Source organism: Prenolepis imparis, unplaced genomic scaffold (genome assembly GCF_030444845.1).
Source record: "Prenolepis imparis isolate NDT839.2.m4 unplaced genomic scaffold, iyPreImpa1.0 SCAF_11, whole genome shotgun sequence".
NCBI classification, from domain to species: Eukaryota; Metazoa; Arthropoda; class Insecta; order Hymenoptera; family Formicidae; genus Prenolepis; species Prenolepis imparis.
The window spans coordinates 16340168-16350318 of record NW_028141169.1 but is presented as its reverse complement, the minus strand read 5'-3'; the positions used below and the strand labels follow the sequence as shown (position 1 = coordinate 16350318).

Here is a 10151-nt window from a genome sequence, read left to right as displayed (position 1 = left end):
ACCGACGAGCGCGCCCGAGCGACGCCGAAACACGGCGATCCGAGAGCGGCGACACCGAGCGCAATAACAAATTACCGCGGATTAAAAACAATCCGAGCGACATGTACCGAACATGCCCGAAGGCGGAGAAAAGCCGGTATATAAACCCCGGCTTTTCGGCAAATCGGACATTCGATTCCCAATTCCGCTTGAGGAATTACTCCGCAAGAAAATCCGATCCGAAGCCCATCTGCCAGCAAGGAAGCTACGAATACGTAGCTCCCGCCGATAATAATCGGCCTCCAAGCAGCCTACCTTTCGACCGCACAGACCGGAGAGAACGCATACGTTCTCTCTCTCGAAGATCTTGAGCCGCGGTTTCCCCGCCACCCGCCAAATATCCGACCCGGACGAACGAGGGGTGACGAATACGCCACCTCCACCGATTATTATCGGTTTCGTGCCGCAGCGACTCGCGCAAGTAAAGGGGCACGCGCATACGCGCGCTCCGCCGAGTCGCTCTCGGCGACCGCCTCGATATATCGAATGCTCGCGCGCTCTCTCGCTCTCGCGCGCGCTCTCTCTCTCTCTCTCTCTCTCTCTCTCTCGCCCTTTATATATAGGTATATAACTATCCCGCGAAATCTAAGCCGGGCACGAGCGATTGGATATACCGCGACTCTCATGACAAATGTAAATAGCTCGCACTCTTGTAAGAACCATATGTATAAAGAACAATAGAACGAAGAATAAATACGCTTTCTTTAAGGAGACCGAAAACTCGTTGTGCCTCAATCCAACGCGAATTCTGATCACGACGCGCTATCCGCACGCGCCGTAAGCATCGTAATTGCCTCGCAAAGGGCTCGTTACACCCTTATAAAATATAATATAATATAATGTGTGTGTGTGTATGTGTGTGTATGTGTGTGATATAATGTTACGTATTTCACATATTGTAACGATTAAAGGAAAGGATGTATTAATAAAGATTTTGTATTTTATATATTTTTATATTTCAAATACTTCATATGTTGTACACATTATATTTTTCTTAAAATAAATACAGTCTATATGAATTAAATCACATTGTCCTTATGTATCCAAGAATTGTGTGAATTGTCAAATCCCAGCCATTTCACGTAAACCTCGTCACCCCTCCTGCGCAGTACATTCTCTACAAGATACACGTCCGGATAATTCGCGCGATGCAACTCATACTCATAAAACGCTCCAGCGACTGATGTTTTGCGATAGTCCTCAAGTAGATAGCTTACGGGATTAGTACGCTGCACTTAAATAATTTTAAACACCTCCGTCGTCCAATTTGGCGTGTAACCCTTCACGAAAAGTTTCTTGTACTTGCTAACGCGTACCGAGTCACCTACTTTGAATTTCGCCGGAGCGGCAATATTTATGTTACTATATACCGTTTTTAAAAGTTTATCAGCGATCGCGGGGGTTACGTCGGCGGGTCGCATGCCGATTGTTCGGTGCTTGCGCGCGTTGTAATCCGATACGAGTCGCGGCAACGCATCGATCCACCTGTAAGTTCCATTCAGCGTAAACATCTTCCACATGTCATTCTTCAGCGTACGATTGAATCGCTCGACGACCGATGTCTTCATTACCGAATATGTAGAATAATGATAGATGTCATGTTTCCGTATAAGCCGTTGCACGTCAGCGTTGTAAAATTGCTTCCCCATATCAGTTTGTATGTTTTTCGGGCATCTCTTGCTATCTCGAATTATTTCGGCGATAGCGTCAGCCATCTCGCTTCACCCTTTACTCTTGAGTTATACGGCCCACGCGTACTTGCTCAACACATCGATGACGGTGAGTATGTAGTAATAACCTTTATTGAAACGAGAGTACGGACACATCTCGACGATGTCGGCTTGCCACAGATCATCATATCCTCGCACTATGACATGTCTTCGGGGAAAATTTTTTCTCGTCGGCACAGTTCGTTCACCAACTGCCATCTCTCCAAACTATGTTGTTTCATCGCTTCGTCGGTTTTTCCCGATCGTCGTTTGCTGCTGTTTGTTTTATCGCTCATTTCCGTTCCTGAGCCGTTCGTAGCCGTTCGTAGTCGTTCTTGACCCGTTCCTGAGCCGTTCGTTGCCGTTCATAGCCGTTCTTGAGCCGTTCGTAGCCGTTCGTAGCCGTTCTTGACCCGTTCTTGACCCGTTCTTGAGCCGTTCGTAGCCGTTCTTGAGCCGTTCTAGCCTTGTTTACTTCCGTTCTTGACCCATTCGAAAATCGTTCTTGATTCGTTCGCTGCTTTGTTCACAGTCGTTTCTAACCCGTTCGAAGCCGTTCCTGACCCGTTCGCAATCGTTCCTGACCCGTTCGCAGCCGATCCTGAGTTGTTTGTAGCCTTGCATGTAGCCGTTAATGACTTGTTCATAGCCTCGTTCGCAGCCCTGCTTGAGTTGTTGGTAGCCTCGTTCGCAGTTGTTGCTAGGCCGTTCACAACCGTTTCTGGACCGTTCACTGCCACTGCCACTCATTGTAGTTAGATAGCAGTTCGATAATCCTTCGTAGCTGTTCGATAATTGTTTGTAGCCGATCGATAACCCTTCGTAGATGTTTGATAACCGTTGGATAGCCGCTCCTAACCCGTTCACTGCTGCTCATTCAGGTTGATAGTCGTTTCTGAGTTAGCGTTAGCCGCGCTTGAAATTCGTTTATCGCAGTCTGTACTGCTCGCACGTCTTTCTCGAAAGAAGTCAGCTTCTCATCTGATTCTTTCTGTTGATTCATCAATCTTTTAACGCAGGATTCCACATACAGTTTGTTGACAGCATCAGTGTCAGCTTCAGGTTGCGCTACACGATGAATCTTGCGCGATCTCGCATCATAGTCTGTAGCGACGCGACACAGAGCGTTTCCGCGCACGTAACTTCTCATCAATCTATCCCAATGATCGCTTGTGCCGGTTGCATCATTTCTCCGTTCGAATAATCCAAATTTGTTGATAGGCATTTTTCGATGCGAATGACGCCGATCGACTGATTAGTTTTGCCGAGACCCCGTTTAATTTATAATAATGCCGACTTCGCGAAGTTCCTCGATGATCGACAGGATCTCGTTGTCGTGAGCGTTGTGACCAGCTCGGCGTGAAGCGTTGAGCAATCGTAGCCGATCCACTATCTCGTTGGGGTCGTCCCAGTGCACGTAATCGACTTTATTGTCGGTTAGCGTCATCGCTTGAGGCATGAATATACCCTTTCCAGATTTTTATTTTCAATCGACATCAACGGTGCGATTATTTGTTTGTATTTGTATCCCCTGATGCTCCCTAATTGACCTTGCGCATCATATTTGCGTTTATGCGCATTCGTCGCCAATAATATGCTCTTGTTTTTTTGCATATCATCTTCCGTGTAAATAACGTCATCGGGAATCCTTTTGAAGACTAGCTCGTATAATCCAGGTGTACCAATGTACTTTACTTTGTCTATAATTATAGAATCATATTTATCCATGTCGAATCGTTTGTTACCGAGCAACATTCCATCCTTGTCGAAATAGACACCATATACGTGATCGATCTCGTTTTTTTCGTCACCACCGAGGAGAGCGCCCATGTATTTTTGTCCCAGTGGCCCGAAGTGCTCTCGCAACATTTCTTGACCTTCCGACGTTTGTAACACGTATTGAACGGATGTTTCGAGTGAATTGCTTGTGGTTTCGAAAACATTTTCGTTTGCGAGTGATTCGGGTATTGTAAATGGTACGATTCTCGTTGTCGCGGACTGTGTAGAGGTGGACGGTGTAGAGGTTATCGGTGGTTCATCCTGTAAAAATCCGTCCGATCTACGTGGTGTCGATGAGCGATTTATGTTTGGCAGTTTTCTCTTTTTCGGTGTCGCATCTTCTTCCTCCTCCTCGTTAGGAGGTTCCTCCACCACTTAACAGCGGGTAACGTTTTAATTTTCACGTCAGCATTACTCTCAGGTTCGTTTTTCACTGCGATCAAGATCGCGTTGTCGACAATCTTTTGTAGTGGTTCGATAATAGGTTTAAAGTGAGTCTTGACTGCGATATCGTCATCGATCTTACCAGTCTTTAAAGCACGATGTTTCTTACGGATCGATTCGCTCGTTTTCACAATTTCCTTCGCAATCTTTTCACGCTCGCGAATGTTATCATTATCAGCCATATCTGCAGAGTGCTCGCGTTTCACTCTTCTCGACAGAATATCGGCAGCGACTAATCGTTTTGCGGTATCACAAACTCGTTAAATCCTTTTCTGTATCGCCCGTTTGTAAGCGAGCTGTCCTTGTCTATCACTAGGAATCCATACTTTTGTTGCCAACAAATACGACATAATTTACTGAAATCTTCGTACGACATGTCGGCGATTCACATGATCGTTGTACACGTGTTTCAAGTTGGTACCATCCTGTTTAAACAAGATCAGTAAGTTCGCGTTGTCGCGTATAAGATGTTTTGGTATTCTCGCGTACGTCTGACAGAGATAGAAGCAATCAACGTTCGAGTAACGTCCCATTGAAAAGTACTCTCTATCGTATCTTGCTTGTCACACGCCACGTCATCAAAGATGAAAATCGAGTTTGGACATGCCTCGCTCGGTGGAATGACGTCACTGTTATTGGAAAATGTAAAGTAGTCGATTTCGTCGATCGACGTCAACAAATTCTCTAGATACCGATATTTCGGCTGTTGCAGTGACTTTGAGTACACGTACACGTTTTCGAAGCAAACGCCGTGCGGGCTTTATATCAAACTAATCAAGACGTTAGTTTTACCGAGGGGCCGCATACGATCGCGCGTATAGTAGTCGGCAACATCGTACCGTGTCTGCACATCTCCGCGTTGTCTCCCACCGAGCGCAATCTATCGTCGCAATTCGTCACGCGTATCGTCAAAGGTTGTCGCACGAATCTCATTTTCCCACACCCCGATTGAATCGAACGCCTGCCTATTTATAGCTGCGCGGAACCACGAATCGCTCAGTAACGAAAAAATGTTTGTTCTGCTAACAAGTGCTTCCGATATTCACGGTTTAAGCGCCGAACAGCTGCAATTTGTGCCAGTTTTACTGCAATATGAAAATCACATCCACTACGTGTGGAACAAGCTTCAGGAACACATAAAGGTGAATCCAGAGATTCAGGCCTGTCGCCGCTGTTTCGAACATTACAATCGACCGTGGCAGCGAACGCACATCGACAGTCTAGCGCAAATGATAAAGGATTGCAGCGAATGTCAACGAAAAAAATAGGTAGAGGACTATTAAATCACGCGATAAACGCACTTCCCATCGAATTCCATATCCCCGGCTATCAGTTTTGTGGTCCGGGCATGCGGCTACAGAAGCGATTAGCCAGAGGCGATCGAGGTATCAACCCATTGGACACAGCGTGCCGTGAACACGATATTGCGTACTCTCGGAGCAACGATCTCACCGAGAGACACGTGGCGGATAAGGTACTCGCCGACAAAGCGCGAACTCGCATCATTGCGAGAGATTCGACTCTCGGTGAAAGAGCCGCCGCCACAGCTGTCTGGGCAGCGATGAAAACCAAGACGAAGCTCGGTATGGGCCTGAAGACGACGAAGATGAAGACGAAGAAAAAGACGAAGAAACGGATACTTCCGGTAGCGAAACGCGGTGGCGTATTGCCAATTCTACCAATGTTGGGCGCGCTTGGATCCATGATTGGTGGAGCGGCTGGCGTAGCAAAGATGGTGAACGACGGAAAAGCCTCGCAACGTCAGTTGCAAGAGATGTTACGTCACAATCGCGCCATGGAAGGTCACGGACTGTATCTCTCTCCGTACAAACGTGGACGAGGAGTTTCAAGGAGGAAAAAAAAACGTCTAAGAGACGCTAAAAATGCCAAAGGGCGAAACTACTAATATACAATTGCTGCAACTGGCAAAACGTATGCGCATTCCATACTTTAGAGGTGTTTTCATGCGTGATTCGCTACCGATCGGTGGTATATATCAAAACGAGAGCAGCATCATAAATTTGGATAATGCTAAGGTACTCATTGGGTGGCGTACGCAAAGAGGGGGAATCGCGCTATATATTTCGACAGTTTCGGCAATCTTCGACCACCGAATGAATTGGTGCAATATTTCGGGCGGAACGTGACAAAGATACGGTACAATCACACACCTGTTCAAACTTATGATCAGAGCATCTGCGGACAATTGTGTTTGCAGTTTCTCCGAACGGTCGATACACGCGAATTTAAAGACGGACATTGCATTATTTAACTCAATATTCGTTAAACAGTTTTGCCGATATGTCTATGACATTCTCGCTGACTGGAACGAGTAGCGTCCTCGCGGCAAACTACTTTCCCGCCATAGATTTGAGCGATGATGAATACGAACTCGGTCTAGCGGATTTTGAAACTTATCACACGAACGTGAATTCCTCGAATAATAAATTTTACTTTGGTAAAGATGACGCGAAAATTATGATTCCTAAGGGCTCGTACGAGCTGGAAGCGATACAAGAGTTTTTGACACATGCAATTTCACGGAGACGTCCGCGACACGCTGTTCGTGATGACGATAAAAAATATATTGACAATAGTGACTTTGCAATTGGAGAATACCCGATAGTACTCCGCGTTAATTATAATACGATGAGGAGTGAGATCAAATGCGCCTACAGAATAAACTTTAGCAAGCCCAAAAACATTGGAGCATTGCTGGGATTCTCCAACCGTATACTGCAGCCGCGAAAATGGTACGAGTCGGACATGCCGATTAACATTATCAACATAAATATTATCCGCGTAGGGTGTAACGTGACCGCGGGCGCGTACAGCAACGGTAAACTCGTTCATACGATACATGAATTTTCACCGAGGGTACCACCAGGATATAAGATATCGGAAACGCCGGCGCAGATCATTTACTTGCCGATCATCGCGCGGAGCATTACGGATTTTACCTTACGCGTTGTCGACCAGGATCGATTGACCGATTTTCGAGGAGAAGAGATCACCATTAGATTGCACGTACAACGACGACAGCGATAACGTATGTGTGCGGCGTATGAGATGCTCGTGTTAAACGGATCGAAAGACACGAGAGATAACACAATCTTTACGGAGCTAGCGACAACAACAACAACAACGTCGACATTCACTATCCAATCATCCGGTTGCGCCAAGAAAAAGAAACTGAACGCATCAAACGTTGCGTTTTTACAAACTTTGGGATTCGCGGTGCAAAATATCTGAACAATGACCGACATCCTCAACATCGGGGAAGAGTCAATCTTCAACGATCGCATTGTCAAAATCGAGACTCACGTACAATCCGTTCACTAACACAACATTCGGACACAGTGATGAGATAAGAATACCCATACAACAACAGGATCTGTATACGTTGCCGTTTGACAGTTTTCTAAACATCGAAGGAGAATTAAAGTTAAATAGACCAGCCGAAGGATCTGATGTGATACTGGGAAATAATTGCGTCGCATTTATGTTTGATGAGATTCGATACGAACTCGATGGCGTGGAGATTGATCGCAACAGAAACGTGGGAATAACAAGTATGCTCAAAAACTATGTAACGATATCATCCGATAGAAGCGTGATTATGAGAAACGCCGGCTGGTGTGATCCGACTACTATAAATGGAAACTTCCATTTTTGCGTACCGCTCTACATGTTATTGGGATTTTGCGAGGATTACAGACGAGTGGTGATTAACGCTCGTCATGAGTTAATCTTAATACGATCGCGCAACTCAACAATTGTCTGTTTGGAGATTCGACGCTGGAGCCTTTAATCAACATATACAATGGCGAATGCCACATGTGTTGCTGAGCGAGCTTAAGAAGCTGTCTATGCTGCGCGCTCTGGAAAGCGGACGCTATCTCAGCATGGGTTTTCGCTCGTGGGATCTGGACGAGTTTCCGCTATTGCAGCGTACAACCAAGCATTCGTGGGCCATTAAAACCGCGACTCAGCTGGAGAAACCACGATACGTTATCTTTGCTCTGCAGACAGGCCGAAAGTTTCTACGTAACGGCCCATTCATAATCATCGATTGTTCTCGACAAAACGAATCGATCAAGAGCGCAACCGTGGATGTGAGATTGGAATTTGAGTGTAAGGAGAATGTGCCTAATAATACGACTGCATACTGTCTCATCATACACGATCGCGTGATCCAGTACAACCCGTTGACCAACGTTGTGCGCAAAATCACCTAAATGCACCAACAATTTAGAGAGAGGGGGAAGCATAGCAGAATATAAATCAAAGTGTTATGAGATGGTTGTCATTCTTCTTTTTAACTTATGCATCGAAGAGAAAGATTTTGTCATGTCCGTACCAACGTTTGTGGATCTATAGGGGTTTACCCTCAATAAACGATTCATTGTAAAGGAAGCGGCAATCCTGAGAAGAGGATTTATTTTATCATATTTTTTCGCATGTCCTGTACCATGGGGTGTGCTCATAAAATCTGAGAGACGCCAAGCCTCATGGTTGACTCAAAATCATCATGGATTACAATGGGAAGATGGAAACGTTCCATATAGCATGGCTCAGCGTTTGATTACAACAGCTATCGTTGGTGGGCTACATAAAGAAGAAGAAGAAAAAGAAGAAGAAGAATTCTTTCTCGTATATGTAAAAAGACTTGAAAAGCGAGAATGGTTAGCCGATATATTGGATGATGCGGGAAACGGTTTCATTATTGAGACCTTGGATCTTGATTACGACGATATCGAGTCTCTAAATAATCTAGATGTTAAAAACATTATGCGATGTGGAAAACATGTTAAGAATTGCGCATTACAAAATGTATTCAAAATATTTAACTGGTGGTCGCAACGCCAGAAAGAATTGCAAGATTTGAAAAAATAAAATATTTAAACATTAATAAGTTTTATCTCTTATTCCCCTTCCCCAATCCTTTCCTCACGAATCGTTTCTAAGAATTCTTTTTATCCGAGCGCCGTTTCCCCTTCTCTTAAATTTTATAACGCATTAATCTCCTACCACATTTACCCCACTACTTTTAAAAATAAGCGTCATGTACAGCACTCGATTAATTTCTTTATACGATCAGTGTCGCGTTAATCGTTCGTACTGTTGGTTTCACTTTAATAATGTAGAAAAAATGTACTCCACCGAATGAAGCAGCGGCTCCGGCAGACATGTGAATAATTACATACCGAATTGTAATGAAACTCCATCGTTTGAGAACAAATGCGACAAGTAAATTTAACTTTTTCTATTTTTCTATTTTTATATCTTTATATTTTTTACAAATTATATTATTTTTAAACTAATTTCATTTACAGCATTTTGTTGGAGCGTCATGCGGTTCGTATACTAGGCAGACGATACGCATTGACAGCTACCGAATTCAAATTCCTCAAAATTGGTATCAACGTGGGTCCACCGAGTTACGTGGAGATCGTTATAGGAGATCATTGAGGAAAGGAACTGATACTATCTCTCGAAACATGGAAGGGACTCTACGAGCAACGTCACAATATTCAAAATTTCCTTCGGAACGACTCTAAAGATGTTCACAGTTTTATAAGCGTTGGACCACTAACAGTGAGATTTCATACGATTAACGACGCCAAGCTAATAAGTCTTGAATCTTCAAATGTACGCATGATGATGATCGAATCGACGTTACACCGTATGTTCGATCTCGATCCATGCATCGATGTAACTTTTAATCGATTGGTTAAAATTACCGGGACAGTCGATATCAAGTTTACACAATTTTCAAATATTGCGTCCACTGTAACGGATAATAAAGAAGTATCAAATGTAATACGCGCTAGCGACGCCTTCAATAAACATCAACTCGTTGATTGTGAGCTGGCAGCTTTAGTTTTTAGTTCATAATATGTAAGAAAAATATATAAAAGAAGAATAAAAGAGTTTTTAAATCTTAATCATGATATAATTTCTTTGCACGCATTTCCCATCCGCACTCTCTCCCACCTGTAAACAGTTCCCTAGCTCTTATACGTATAGCTCCCAATAGTTGCGTGGTCCTTGCCCGGGATGACGTCATGCGGAGAAGGGGGAACGCGACGCTAGAGACCGAGAGTCTAGGGATCGTGAGGCTAGGGACTGAGTGGCTAGGGACCGAGAGGCTAGGGGTCGCGAGGCTAGGGACTGCGA

General features: G+C 44.5%; 2 pseudogenes; one reads left to right on the top strand and one right to left on the bottom strand.

The window, feature by feature from the left end:
* Positions 1–3024: 3024 nt before the first annotated feature.
* On the bottom strand, positions 3025–4153 carry LOC145943259 (uncharacterized; annotated as a pseudogene).
* Positions 4154–7876: 3723 nt separating this feature from the next.
* LOC145943258 (uncharacterized) lies at positions 7877–9869 on the top strand (annotated as a pseudogene).
* The last annotated feature ends 282 nt before the right edge of the window (positions 9870–10151 follow it).